Raw genomic sequence first — 14,386 nt, forward strand, 5'->3', positions numbered from 1 at the left:
ACAAAGTGCATCTTTATGTGATTCTGTACAGATTCAGCTATGAAGAGCAAACAATCTTTAAGAGTATGTGTGCTTATATTGTTTTGTGTATTATAACTGAAACTGCTTTATGCTTTAAAGTGTTTCTTTCAACTGATTCATTGATTAATGAAAATATCAAGATTAAAACCTGTACATTAACTAAAAACAGAAAACATCATTATAACAACATGGAACTCACTTAAAATCCTGACTTTATTCACATCATGGGGTTCGTTGCATCTAACACAGGCAAGTCAACCTAGCAATAGTTAAAAATTCCCCACACAGCTCTGGAGAACTGAAAGTTCTTTGGACGTCCTCCAATCCCACGACCAAGCCAGCTTCTACACCCAGGAACTCGAGAGCGAATGTCAGTGAGCTACCAGCCTCTGGAGGACAAAGGTCAGCAGGTGTCCACCTGAGCTCACTGGGTACTCACTAGGTGTCCGCTGTAGCGCAATGAGGAGAAGCAGTCCCTTCTGGTTTTGCCTATCTAACCTACGAGAGCACCAGAGCCAATGCAACACCCAGGACAGCAGCCTGTGCTTCCCTCACACGGCCATGCTTTTACCAGGTAAAAGCATTATTATACATTATATGCACATTATTTTCTTGGTATAAGAAGGTATTTTTGCTTGAATATGAATATTGCTCTTTGCATGACATGAAAGTCCTTTGAAATGAAACTGACCATTCCCTGCAGTGTAATCCCAAGAGCATATAATGCCAGCCTGGAAGTCATGTGACAGCCCAATGTGAATTCATATCAATTATATGTGGAGTATTCCAAATCCTAGTGGTAATCTCCAAAGGACTTGGGCTTTTTTTCTGAAGAAACTCAATTTATCAGGAACACTCTGAAACTGTAAACTGAGGCAGGAATAGGCCATCCCAAAAGGGAACCCTTAATCTCAGCGCATTGGAGTTTCTGGAGAGGAAGGTCACATGGTGCTGTATCAGATGCCTTGGATCAACTTAAGAAAACAGCAGCTGACGCATTAGCTCTGTCCAAACAGTAATCAGAAGGTTTAAGAACTCAAAGGCTGGCAGTGCTTATGCACAAGTCACTAGGATGAGAGAAAATCAATACGGAGATAACATTTCGTTTTTGATCCACAGGGGCTCACATATTGTAGAAGATCAAATATCACTTTCTCTGGGATAGTTAAAGGGAGATAAATCTACAGCCTTTTTCACTTCAAATACTAGCTTATTAACATACATCAAGGGTAACATATTATTTTTAAATTCATGCCTTCAACTTAATAAAAATATATTTATTTCTTCAAAAAAGATTATGAGACAATGACAACTCTGAGTATACCTAAATGCTGTCCTGAACATTGCCCGCTATTCCGTCCTGGGTCTCTGTCAAGCAATTATATCAGTTGTGTGCTTGGTATGAGGTTGGGTAAACAACTAACTAATCTGACCTGGTTTGAATCCAGACAAGAGGCATACATGACTAGTGAATACTGTACTGTATGTGGGAACAGACTGATTCCAACTTAGGCACACAAGCTCAGGAACGTGTTCCTGGAACAGAAGAAATGGATAATCTTCTGGTTAACCACACTTCTTGTCATACAGACTATACAGTAGACACACCCATCAAAGGGCACTAATAGCTATTATATCAAGCAATAATATCATGCACACAAACTTGACCAAAAGCACGACAGCCCAGAATACACTTTTAAACATGGTTGCTTGTTTTTTGGGGGGGCTTTCGTATAATACAAATTTAATTAAAAAAAAGGGAATATAAATTCAGAAATAAGTATACTAACTTCATTTCTGATACTTAACTAATAATCCTCTTCAGTTGATCTAACTTCTCTCATTCCTTCTTTGGTGATTGTTACTCATGGCATAACACTGTGTTGGTATGTAATATTTTTAATTAGCCCAAACTAGACCACAAACGTGAATGGCAGATTAAAAAAGGGTATTTCTCAAAGCACAGAAAAGGCTCAAAGCTAAGTGAGTACAATGGAATCTGAAAAGACCAATTACCATTCTCTGATCCTTTTACAAACTCCTCTTCTATGAGGTAACAAATGATCATATGGTATCCAAGTAACATATTTCTATGAGCTGAACAAAGACACTGTGTTTGACTCAAACAAAGGCAAGATAGCTGACAAATGGCTGACTATGTGTTTTTTATTTACTCTTTCACACCAAAGCGCCATTTAACCCATGCCATGGCAACAGCTGACCACATTGCCATGGAAACTTATTTGTGATGAAGTCATCTCCTTTTCTCTCCTCACATCACTACAGAGAAAATTAATTTTGCATTTGTTTTGCACAGGGCCAGGGACCAAAATGAGCCTGGGCCTATCTAAGTAAAAGCCTGGGCCTACCACTGCCAAGGCTAAAGTAAAGTCAGCTAAAGAATAGCAATACAATCTGGCCTATACACACTGCTTGGCTGGGACCAAGCAGAGGAACCAACAATGAGTTTTAAAAGCGCTTTGTCATGGGACATTAAATCTGACAAATTGCTGCCTGACATTAAAGCAGAGACTGAATTTTATTTCTCAGGCCTTGTCCTTTCTGAGAGTCTTGAGTGTGCCATTTTAAAAATATGAATACATTATTTTCGAACTGCAGTATGTTGGTAACACTTCACAATAGTGGTTGCGTGGTCATATGATCTTTCACGTTGCTTGCATCCTACATTTTTATACGGGAATTCTGAAACATGTTCCTTTTTGTCTTTTATTAATACTTCATCTAGGAATAGACAGCTGCTCTTATTTTAGGGGAGAAAGGGGAAGGCATTCAGCCCTTGTTCGCTAGCAGTAAAGACAGAATAATATCCCTGCAATGGCTGTTTGCCTGCAGGCTTTTCACTTTTCTGTTTTTAGCTCCCACTGATCCTGAAGTCAGGCTGTAAAGTGAGAGTGGTAAATATGATGGCCAAAATAACTCTCAAGCAGTCCTGTCCACTTAACTGCACTTGATGGCAAAGAGACTGATATAACCCATATGGAAGCTGCACTGTCAACTGACAGTGGACTTGTTTAAATGTGTTGCACATATCAAGTTTTCCAAGCTCCTTTTTCATTTTATAATAATGGACAAACTGTATGGACATTATCTAGTCCCAAAGAACCAACAATAAAATATTGAATCCCACAGCAAATTGGTTAATTGTGTTACTAAAATGCCTTTAAAGTATTTGCTTCATGCCATATTGAAGGAAATACAAGACTACTTGAAAGCAGGACTTGCAAACAATATTTATATAAATGAATCTATTACCAGATGTTTTCAAATGAAAATACATGTTTTCTCTGAAATTAGTTTCTTTCAAAACTGAACATTTGGGACATACGTAGTCAATGGAAGTGCTGGACTCATAGGATTTATAGAACGTTTTTGTTAGTGTAAGGTTTTAGGGTGATAAAAAATAGCCTTTTTTGAAAAAACCTCACAGTTGCATCCTGCAAACGAGACTTTTAATCTCACTGATCTTTTCCTGTATAAAAAATTCAAGTAAATAAATAACCCTTCGACAGGAAGCAGCTGGCTGGCTACAGTGGCTGCATGCGTTGCTGTTTAACAGCAGTCGATCTTTTCACTCGGAGGAGACGAGAAAAAAAAACTATTTGACTTACAGCACTCGCCTCCTCAGAAGATCATGGCCATGCGCTTGTGTTTCATTGCTGCGTGGAACAGCTGCAGGGGGTGAGCACCAAGACTCACACACATTTAATCTCAAACTGCCTTCCAAAAATAAACATCTTCAACTAGAAAAGGAGGGGGATTATGCCCTTTCCACGAGAGTCTATCTGGAAACTCTTATGAATAAGTATCAGGAATGACATTGGAAATTTGGTTTAATGTCCTTCATTAGCTGTTCAGTGTCTGTAGGCTCCCTTTTTGTGATCAGCACCATATAACCCCTTATAACAGTTTCCTATTGCAAAAGTGTAATAACACACAGTGAAAGCATGGTAAAGCATAGGCAAACATTGTAAAGCCTAGAGATAAATGATAAAGCACATAAAAAAAAACATGGCAAACTATGGTAAATGCATCCGAATATAACATTAAAAGAAAGTGAACCCCTTAAGGTACACAAGGGATTGAGTGGCTCTCCAAATGATTTCTTGTTAAAATACATTTGAGAGTGACTCAAGTATTATGATGAAAAATTTGGATGTCCAGATGCAGTTTGTCAGTAAATTTTAAACTATGTTTCATGCACCTCATTGAAAAAATATTTGTGGGTTGAAAGGGTTAAAATGCCCATAATGTGATCCGTCCAACTTGCCAGTTTCCATTTCTCTGCAGTGAATTTACTATCGACACCATTACATACTTACACAATTGCAACATTTGCAAACATTGTCTGTACCTGCAATAATGAAGCAGCCACACCAAGAGTTTTGTAACCAGTACACCGTTTACACCCAAAATTAGTAGAAGGAAGCTCTGTGTTGCTTTACTCGGACCACCCTGCTGTAAAAGACACGTTATATTTATAACACAGATTGTTGTCCAGACATGTGGGGTGTGAGCTCTTTGATTCATTTCACTCATGCTCTAAATAACTACCAGTTTGAAATGACATGTATTACTCCAGCAGGATTCCCAGGGGTGAAACATATTTGCATTCAATGCCAGATGAATGACTTTAATTGTACTGGATCTCATTCATTTACAGTTACCAATTTATGTTGTTAAATAACCAACTGACTGACATAGTGAGGATACAGAGAAACTGGTTTGAGGACGATAAGTGGTCCTCTCTAGAGATTAAAAAAATAATGAACAATTTAGTATGTGTTTATCATATTGGTCTATATATATATTATATATATATATATATATATATATATATATATATCTATATCTCTATATATATTATATATATAGATAGATAGGTTTATTGTCAAGGTAACAGTTGATTTTACATTATCTGTTTGAAAAAACGTTCTTACAAGTTATGACATTAAATACAGTAATTTAAACAATTCTCTCTCTCTCTCTCTCTCTCTCTCTCTCTCTCTCTCTCTCTCTCTCACTGTAGATGAATAATTGTTTTTTTTAGTGTACAGCTTTACACATACTCGTTTCTATGCTTCTATTTGCTACACTGATGCACTTTCAGAATTTCGTATTTGAGCAGTTTGTAAGTAAATACAAAACATTCGACACAAAATAGTTGCAATAGCACAGTGCAGAGAAACCAAACCGTCAAGCTGTCCCTCACACTAAATGTGATGGATTACTTGGTCACCTTAGCCTTGCCCCCTCTGAAATACTCAGCCCAACAATCTCCCAGCTGTTTCTGAAGCCATGCCAGGCATGTCCTGCCTGATAATTTGATCTAATTATCACTTGTTAGCTTGTGCTGGTAATGTCAGAAGCTTCATTTTTAACATACTCCAAGTTGCTGAAGAGGATGGTACTCCGCAGGTGAACACATTCACTCCAACAATTACACTCTGGAATCTCAAGGGCTCAGTAACTTTCACCTGCTGCTCACTGAGAGCTCTGACATACGACTGGAGTCTTAAGTGAGGCATGTTCCGAAAAATATTTGTAGTTGTATTTTGTTGTTGTGTACAAAAATTTTGGCAAAAACATGGTTGGACCGGTTTACCCAGAAAAAAGTTAACTAGAGGTAAATGGGTATTTTTTTTATGTGACTTCTGTGATTTTAGGTGACAACCTACGGAGTGAAGAGCAGCAAAATTCCATGTACGGCATCAGCTACAGTCATGTTGTAGTTTCGTCCCGATTGTCAAAGTTCTCAACACTGCAGACATCATTTAGGTTCGCAGCAAGCGTCAGCTCCTAGTGGACAATATATAGAGGATATATATTATATATATATATAATAGATATATTCTCTATATAAGTATATATATATATATATATATATATATATATATATATATAGTATATTATTGTCTATAACAGTACGCAATGCGACGGTGAAATGACTACGCCGTTTGTTATAGAAAAAAAAAAAGGTCGAGAGTCTACTAGAAAATTAAAAACAAATGGAAGTTTTATATTATTAATCAAATTTCCAGCCGTTAATACAATTATTTGACCTGTCGATTTTCAAAAAGTATTTGAAATCTAGTTATAGGATTTGTCTGGGGTTACATATCATAAAATCAAATCTTGACTTGGACTAACTCCAAAGCTGAAATTTTCGACTTTTTGAGTTTAATATAGATTTTTTAGCATGTAAACGAGTCGTACACGTCTTATTAGCCAACGTATAATCGGTCTACGACGAGTATGAACTGTATACTTTCGAAGAATTTCGAAACCTAATTTAGCACACTGCAGTAAGTATCTGTTTAAAGATATAAACGAGTCTACCTTGCAGATCTGACATACTTAATGTATTCAGAACACTGAATTGTTTGAACAATAATTTAACAAGTTATATTTCACAAAATGAGCTTGCTTGATTAGTTAAGTGTGTCTGTGTATGGCTTGTCATATGACATCTTAAGCTTCTTCAATTAGATTTCACGGTGAAAGAAAGGATTAGAAATGATAAAAGAACTTCTTTCCTCTCCAAGGTTCAAAACTCTGCCAGAGCTCTTTATGCACCTCCTGACCAAGTGATCTTCAATCGAATGGTTCAACGGAGTGAGCCATCTTGTACAGTACCACGCTAATGCCAGTGACCCATGGCAGTGCTCTATCTGTATCCTCCGAGCCTTATTATAGCTCTATCCTGGTTAATGAACTCAATAAACAATAAACAGAGTTAATCAGCAAGCAAAAGGAGAACTTTCTTTAGCCTAGTCTGATACAGGATATCATGTTTTAAAATAAATGTTTGTTTCTTACAAAACTGTATATTTGAGACCTGTAGCTAGCTAATGGAAGCACATGACAGTTTTATTATGTTAGCTACTCCCACTTTAAAAGGTGTTATAGTTTGTGGCCCCAAAATCAGATTTGGACTCCATACTGTACATCTGATAACTGAGTTGGCACGTTATTGTTTGTGTCTGCTTTTATGTTTGTTTGTGTGTATTATGCTAGAATATTTTGAGCGACTGATTTCATGGCATTATTGAGCCTGCTCATTGGTTATTTTAAGTAGTATATTTGTACAAGTATATATATATATAATATATATATATATATATATATATCATATATATATATATTGGAAAAACAACACATTTAAGTAATGCATTTAATAGATATATTATAATCTGCAATTTGTCACACCTTTTGAAATCCTATAATGAATGAACTATAAATTTAGATTTTTGAAATATACCAGTGGCTGATACAATTTTCCTATATGTGTGCACAAACCTGTGCCCCTGAAACAAACATTTCTTAGACGCTTCAAATAAGAAAAAACAAAAGTGACAATGTTAGACTCCTACTTATACTGTTTGTTTATTATAATGAGTGTGGTGCTATTTCTAGGCCTCATAAAGCAGCCATAGCAACCACAACAGCTGATCTCATCTTGTTTTTTTTTTTATGTTGGGCCTGCCAGGCTTTTTAAGGAAACTAGCTTGAAATCGTGGCTATAGAAAATGCTGAGGCACCCTGGCTACCTTGCTTGGAGCCTTTGCGATCAGACTGTATAAAAGATGTGAATGCAATGGCAGCACTCCACATCTCTGTAAATTGATGGGAAACTAGTAGTGACATGTCTGTGCCTAGCATAAACGGAAGGCATTGTGGGAAAACAATAGTGGCTCTGATGGGAGAAGAGATTGGAATCAATAAGGAAGCTCGTTCGGGTCTCTGAATAGACCCGTCGGAAATGTACAAAAGCACACACAAATGTCAAACCAGAAGATGTTTGTATAGGGGATGAAGAGGGGTAGGCTTGAAGGACAGGGCAAGACAGGGGTGATAAATGATGCGTTCCAATCACTGTAGGATAAAAGCTATTTGTCAATGAATGACCCCTACTGACATGGCTGTCTGTTGGCAAGACATAACAGAACACATAAATGGTTTTAATTTGGCTAAAGCAAAAGTTATAATATTCAGTCACTGCATGGTGGCACAGTGTGCCATTGATCTAAACAGTGGTGAACCTAAACTATGCTGTTGTTTAAATAAAGAAAAGGGACTTTGAGCAAACAGACATGTTTAACAGTGCCCAAGACTAAGTGATTTTTGTCTTTAAATGTAAGCAAAATTACAGTTTTGGTCCTAATTGTTGTAGCTCTTTGTGGCAGGCTGGCAAGTGGATAGAGGCCCAGAGACAGTCTGAAGTTCAAAAAAAAGCAACAATTTTATTATAAATAAACACAAAAATGAAAGTGCGCAATGGCAAAAAAGGGATTTAAAACACAAATAAAGCAATACAAAAACACAACTTACAAAATTAAGGTTTCCAGGCTGGGCAATACCTTCACTGGATTCACAAATCACAAAAACCCACAAACACCAACCTGCTTCCTCAGCTCCCTTCTCCTCACGGAGAAGCAGAGGCCTCCTTTTATGTCAGGTGGCTGGACGCCGATTGATCGTTAATTAAGCTAATCAACCCCAGCCACCCGAACATAAACCCAGGCAGGTAGGGGAAATTTACCCCCCCCCCCCCCCCCCCCCCCCCCCCCCAGTGGCAGCAGACCCTCGGAAGGCCTAGAAAACAAAAAGGAGACACCAGCAACCCCAGGCGATGCGAATGCGTCATCCGAGCGGTACAAGGCAGGCGTCCTTGGGCCATAGCTCCTCCCCCTCTGGCTCTGGGAGCAGCGGCAGCTCCTCCCCCCTCTCTGGCTCTCCAGACAGCATCTCCACCCTCTTTTTTTTTTTAGAGTGACCAGGGCATCTCCCATGTCTACCGCCAGGTAATTAACCACCATGAGGGCAACCTCTGGGAAGGACGCCAGGTGGTGGTGTTCCTCTCCCACCTCTCCCACCTCGCGCCACAGCGTGTTGATCACTATGGGGAGATCGTGGACGAGGTCTGCCTCAGGGTGCATCAACCAGTCCCAGATCTCCTAGGACGGTGGTGAAGGTGATGGTGCTGGAGGTAGTGGGGTGGCCCCTGATGCCCGGGGTGAATACTACACCTCTTCCTGGGCCTGGTTGTAGGGGCATCCTGCCCAGTTGTGGCCATCCTCCTCACACCGGCCACATCAGTTTGCCAGTGGCACATCTGGGCAGGACTGCCAACAATGGTCCTCCTTCCCGCACCAGGAACACCAGGGGAAGAGGCTGGCCGGGTCCTCCGGCGGTGGCTGCAGCAGCTTACATTTAAGCTGCTGCTGCTTTTCCTGCCTTTGCCGCTGTCTGCTCTTTCCCCATTTAAAAAAAAAAAAATGTATCCCAAAAATTAAAAAAATAATAATAATACTGCTCTGAGCCTCTAGGTGGCGCTATCCCACTTCTAACACCAAATGTGGCAGGCTGGCAAGTGGATAGAAGCCCAGAGACAGTCTGAAGTTCAAAAACTAACTATTTTATTATAAATAAACAAAAATGAAAGCGCTCAAGGGCAAAATAAAGGGATTTAAACACAAATAAAGCAATACAAATACACAACTGACAAAATTAAGGTTTCCAGGCTGGTCAATGCCTTCACTGGATTCACAAATCACAAAAACCCACAAACACCAACCTGCTTCCTCAGCTCCCTCCTCCTCAATGAGAAGCAGAGGCCTCCTTTTATGTCAGGTGGCTGGGCGCTGATTGATCGTTAATTAAGCTAATCAACTAATCAACCCCAGCCACCTGAACATAATAAACCCAGGCAGGTAGGGGAAATTAACCCCATCCCTGCCAATTTAAAAAGGGCAGAGCTTTGCTCTGCCACACTCACCTATTTAAATTCTGCAGGTTTTTAAATCTTGCTTCTTAGATCAATCAAATAGACTAATATCTACAAAAACATGTGACTATTTGAATTATTTAGTGGTGAAAGCTTTACCCATTAATCATTAAGGGCTCTTTACGTAAATACGTGCCCTTCTATTTTGTCTTGACATTGGTCTTCACTGTGACCCCCATGCTGATGATTAGGGCGCTGCTATTTTTAGTACTTGCAGCATACCCCTGATACTGTGTTCTAAAAATGGAAGGTGCAGGCAAGGCAAGGCCCCAAGTTAATCTATGCTCATCTCTCTATCTCTCTATCTTTATGATGTTGTGGAAAATATCATTGACTACGGCAGAGTTATTTAGATCCTGGAGATGCATTCTTTCCTCACTGGGTGGACACGGATACGACCGTGAACTTGACTAAAGCTCCTTGCTTGCTTGTGAAGAATCTTTTAAAGCAACATTGAATGGGCTAATTTGTCCTGCAAAAACCATTTGTAAAGTTAGCAGTTTTGTGCTGTTTTGAAAGAAAGATTTGTTATAGACAGCATATATCTGGTTCTATATTACATTACAGATCAGATTGTTTGCTTTAATTTTCAGATAATTCACCACAGAAGAGTGCTGGTATTTGTTGGGGGTGGGGGTGGGGGTGGGGGAGCATTAAAAACATTGAAAATGAAACCTTCCTGTGGAACATTTGTCATTTGTCACACCCAATCGCAGTATGAACAGTATACACTAAATCTACAGGAAATGAAGCTTCTCTTTGGATTAGCACCCTGTGTTACCGAAGAGAGCTCTGTTCTTGAGTCACGTACAGTTTATCTTGAGCAGAAGCCTGTGTTTGGAAACCTAGCAAGAGAAGGCTGGTGATACACATCTTAAGCAATGCAAACATATGGAAACGCCACTCGACAGTAACTGGAGCCTATAGAACAACTGTGTCACTCTATCAACTCTTATTTAAAACCTGGGTAGTTATATTTCAATACCTAAGTTCTTTGCTAGGTATGGGATTGTTTTCTAAGGTTTCAAGGCTGCAGTGTTGTCCAAGGGGTGGTGTCAACCAACCACCAGAATGACACCATCAGCATTTTTATGAAATAATTCTGAAACCTCACATCACTTGATCCCCTTTAGTTGTACTATGGAACCTTTGTACAAAACGAGAGAACAGTTTTGGCCTTTGTTTAAAGAGATTACATAGCTGAGGCCACAAAGAAGAAATTGGTAAATGCAACTTAACTTCAGAGACCGTCTAAAGCAACAAGAGCCATTGTTTTGTGGGGCGGAACACAAACTGCACTGCGAAAAGACAAGACTGACATTGCATACCAAATTAATGAAAGAAGCAAATCTTGTCTCAGTTGAGAAGGACTATAAATGCCTAACGACTGGAAACCTTGCCAGCAAACAACACGACATTGCACCCCTGACCAATTTCTGATGATCCGATGTTACAGTATGTAACACACAAAAAAAGAAAAACTTAATGTCGAAATGTTTCAATTTTACTAAGTTTCTTTTTGGCTGAATGTACCATTATTGAGTTTATAAACAGAACATGTTTTGCACTCTATGGTGTTGTATTAGCATATCTTCAAAACAACAAAAAAAAGCAAATAACATTTTCAGCATTAATGATAAGATTATTAATATTTTGATAGAGCAGCAGGCAGACCAAGCATAGTTAGGCTGATATTACAGACAGTAAAAGCTCTTATCAGCATGAAATCTAAATGTAGAAACATGGTCAGCATGTCTGATACATAAATACGGAACACACTTCATAGCCATTTGCATTTATGGAACTTAGCAATTAGTCTTGCAGCAAAGTTCACGATGGGTGTCAAGTATGATGGTAAGTGGATGTCAAATGGATTAAAATCCCAAGAAGGTCAACTGTTTATACTGGGAAAACTTTTACTAATGGGTTTTTGTTAAAGTTCAAAGTGATCAGCATGTTCTTGAGGATAATAGGTAAAAAAATAAATAAATAAAAATAAAAATAAAAGTTTGTACAATTTACAATGCTTTGTTTTCTGGAAAATTCTGATTTTCGCGGTCTTCTCACCCTTCAGGGGTTGTGGTCTACAGACCTATGAAAAGAGGTTTTTCTTTCATGTCACGATGGTTATTTTGAAAGCACAACTTTGTAAAAAATATGGTTGAAAATGGTAAAAGAAACCATAAACTGTAATGTTGTTACAACCCACGTTGCTGAGTACCTATAATATTATTCTGCAGTACCGTTATATTAAAGAACATATAAATTTTTATTTACTTTATAAATTATGCAATTATTCCCTATAGTGTTAGTAATTAACATATGTACCTGCAACTTCAGAAAAAATAAAAAAATAAAATAAACTTATATTACAATGTCTGGTTTGGACTTATTTCTATGAAATACTATAAAAGACAAGACCTGAACTACCAAATTACAGAGTATATATACCTAAAGTAGGGGAGATTTCTCTGTAATACTACAAGTAAATAGTGGTACAAGTAAATATCTCAGTGGAATCACTAAAGAGAGATGCAACTCCAATAGTGTTCTTCCAACCTAATGGGATTCCCATCTAACCCTAATAATCACTTTGCTGAGTTTAAACAAAGTTAAAGACTAATGCATCCAAATGCCTTATTCACTTTACTGGTCGGTTGGTTGCAGGGAGACTGCCAGTGTTGTCCTTCAGAGAGCACTGTAAACAGCACAGTAATCTGTTGGATATCTGACTGCAGTGGGACTAGAGTAAGGCCCGATATGTAAAAACTCAGATGAATGAATCGTGTTTTAAATACCATTATACACAGCTGTAATAATTACTAAACTCACACAATTATTGCTTTGAGATTTAGCTTAGGGAGCTCTCCTAAATCTCATGTGACAGAGTAGGAGTCTGCTGAATGGATGCGTGCATTTGCTGCTGAGTGACAGGCAGGAGATCAAGATGGAGGGGGAAGTTACAGCCCCGAGCAGGATTTACTTACATATCAACACTCTGAACAGCTCACGTGACACTACCAGCAATGGTAACACACAGAGCACATACAAGTAACACAGTGTATGAAAATTTTGGTAGGATCCACGATATCTGAACTAATCTTCTCTGTTCAATCAGAAACTAACATAGCTGAAGAGGTTGATCATGGTGGACAACTGTATTTAAACAAATTATTTTGCTGAATCTGTCCTCTATTCTAATTATGGTAATTCTCAATGGTAAAGGCATTATTGCTATTAAATCACTAAGTGCCTGTTTTCCAGCTATTACATGACATTAAGTCATATGACAAGTGTTTTGACCAATCAGGTTACAGCATCTAAGAAAACAGTGTTTATATATAGGACTATAAGTATACCCTTACCATATGATTCTCAATAGCAATGATGTGGCACTACAATAGTTCTCTACTATGGGCTAACCCAAAGGAAGCTATAATGGTATGAGCCCTTCATAGAATGGTGGCACAGTGGTACCATTTTGATATTTTGATGCACCAATGATCAATGGCTTCACAGTGCTATGATCCAATACATCCAATGCATACATTTTAGGGGATCCTCATTTTATCACACTTGTTTGTCAGCGTGACGTAATTTTTTTGGCAGTGCATCCTTGAGCACAAGCCCTAGTATTTATACCCAATCAAGGCTGAAATGTACAATAATAGCAGGCAAATTATGAACTGGTATGAGTTTGCATTCAGACCTATGTATTACTGTACATTAACCCTTTAGTGGTGTTCAATACAATATGGTTTCCCAAATGTGTTTTTCCAACTTTTAGAAGGTCCATCAATTAATAACCTTTTTGTCTGCCTGTTTCTAACACCCTGGCTGAGAAGATACAACAGCGCTTAACAATGTCATTTATAACCTTCTATTGCTGCTGAATTGCTGCTCAAAAAGCTCTGCTTTGCAAGCACAACTGGCTGGAAAAGAAAACGCTTTGAATCAGATAAATTCAAATTCAAATTCAAAACCATGAACCACAACAACACAAAGGTACAAACAAATTAAAAGCTCTTGTTCTGTTACATTTGCACAACGTAAAACAAACAAAAAATAATACAGTTGAGTTAATGAAATGCATGTTGGGTATTTCGTTCTAAATCATCCTATAATTATTGTGGGTGCTGCTTGGATATTGAATAGCCATCTCATCAGCAAAACTAATGTACCATGTATACCTTATAAATAAAAACAGCATTCACATAAAGAATTGGTGCAAATTTAAGGCAAACGTCTACACAATAGTCCAAGAGAGAAAAAAAAATTAGATGAATTTCTTGAATATTTGAAATATAAAATTCCAAGGTAAATATAATGGGTGTTTTTATGAAGGAAACTCATTTGCTAGTGCTCCCTTTTGAGTTGTCATCCACTTCTGATTTAATCTCTAAGGACGCAACAATAATGAAGAGTAAGGAGTAACTAATCAATGGATGATTATGATACTGAGTGATGGGCACAATGTATGCCCTAGAGCAAAGTTTCGCAACCTTTTTCGTAACTACCCCTAAGGATCAGCTGAGCTTAGTCATCACCCCCTTGCCACAG

At 38.3% G+C, this 14,386-nt stretch overlaps 1 pseudogene; it reads left to right on the forward strand.

The window, feature by feature from the left end:
- The first annotated feature begins 480 nt into the window (after positions 1–480).
- LOC121295928 overlaps positions 481–14,386 on the forward strand; it is a 34,065-nt pseudogene continuing 20,159 nt past the window's right edge.

This window comes from Polyodon spathula, chromosome 20 (genome assembly GCF_017654505.1).
Source record: "Polyodon spathula isolate WHYD16114869_AA chromosome 20, ASM1765450v1, whole genome shotgun sequence".
In the NCBI taxonomy this organism is placed as follows: domain Eukaryota; kingdom Metazoa; phylum Chordata; class Actinopteri; order Acipenseriformes; family Polyodontidae; genus Polyodon; species Polyodon spathula.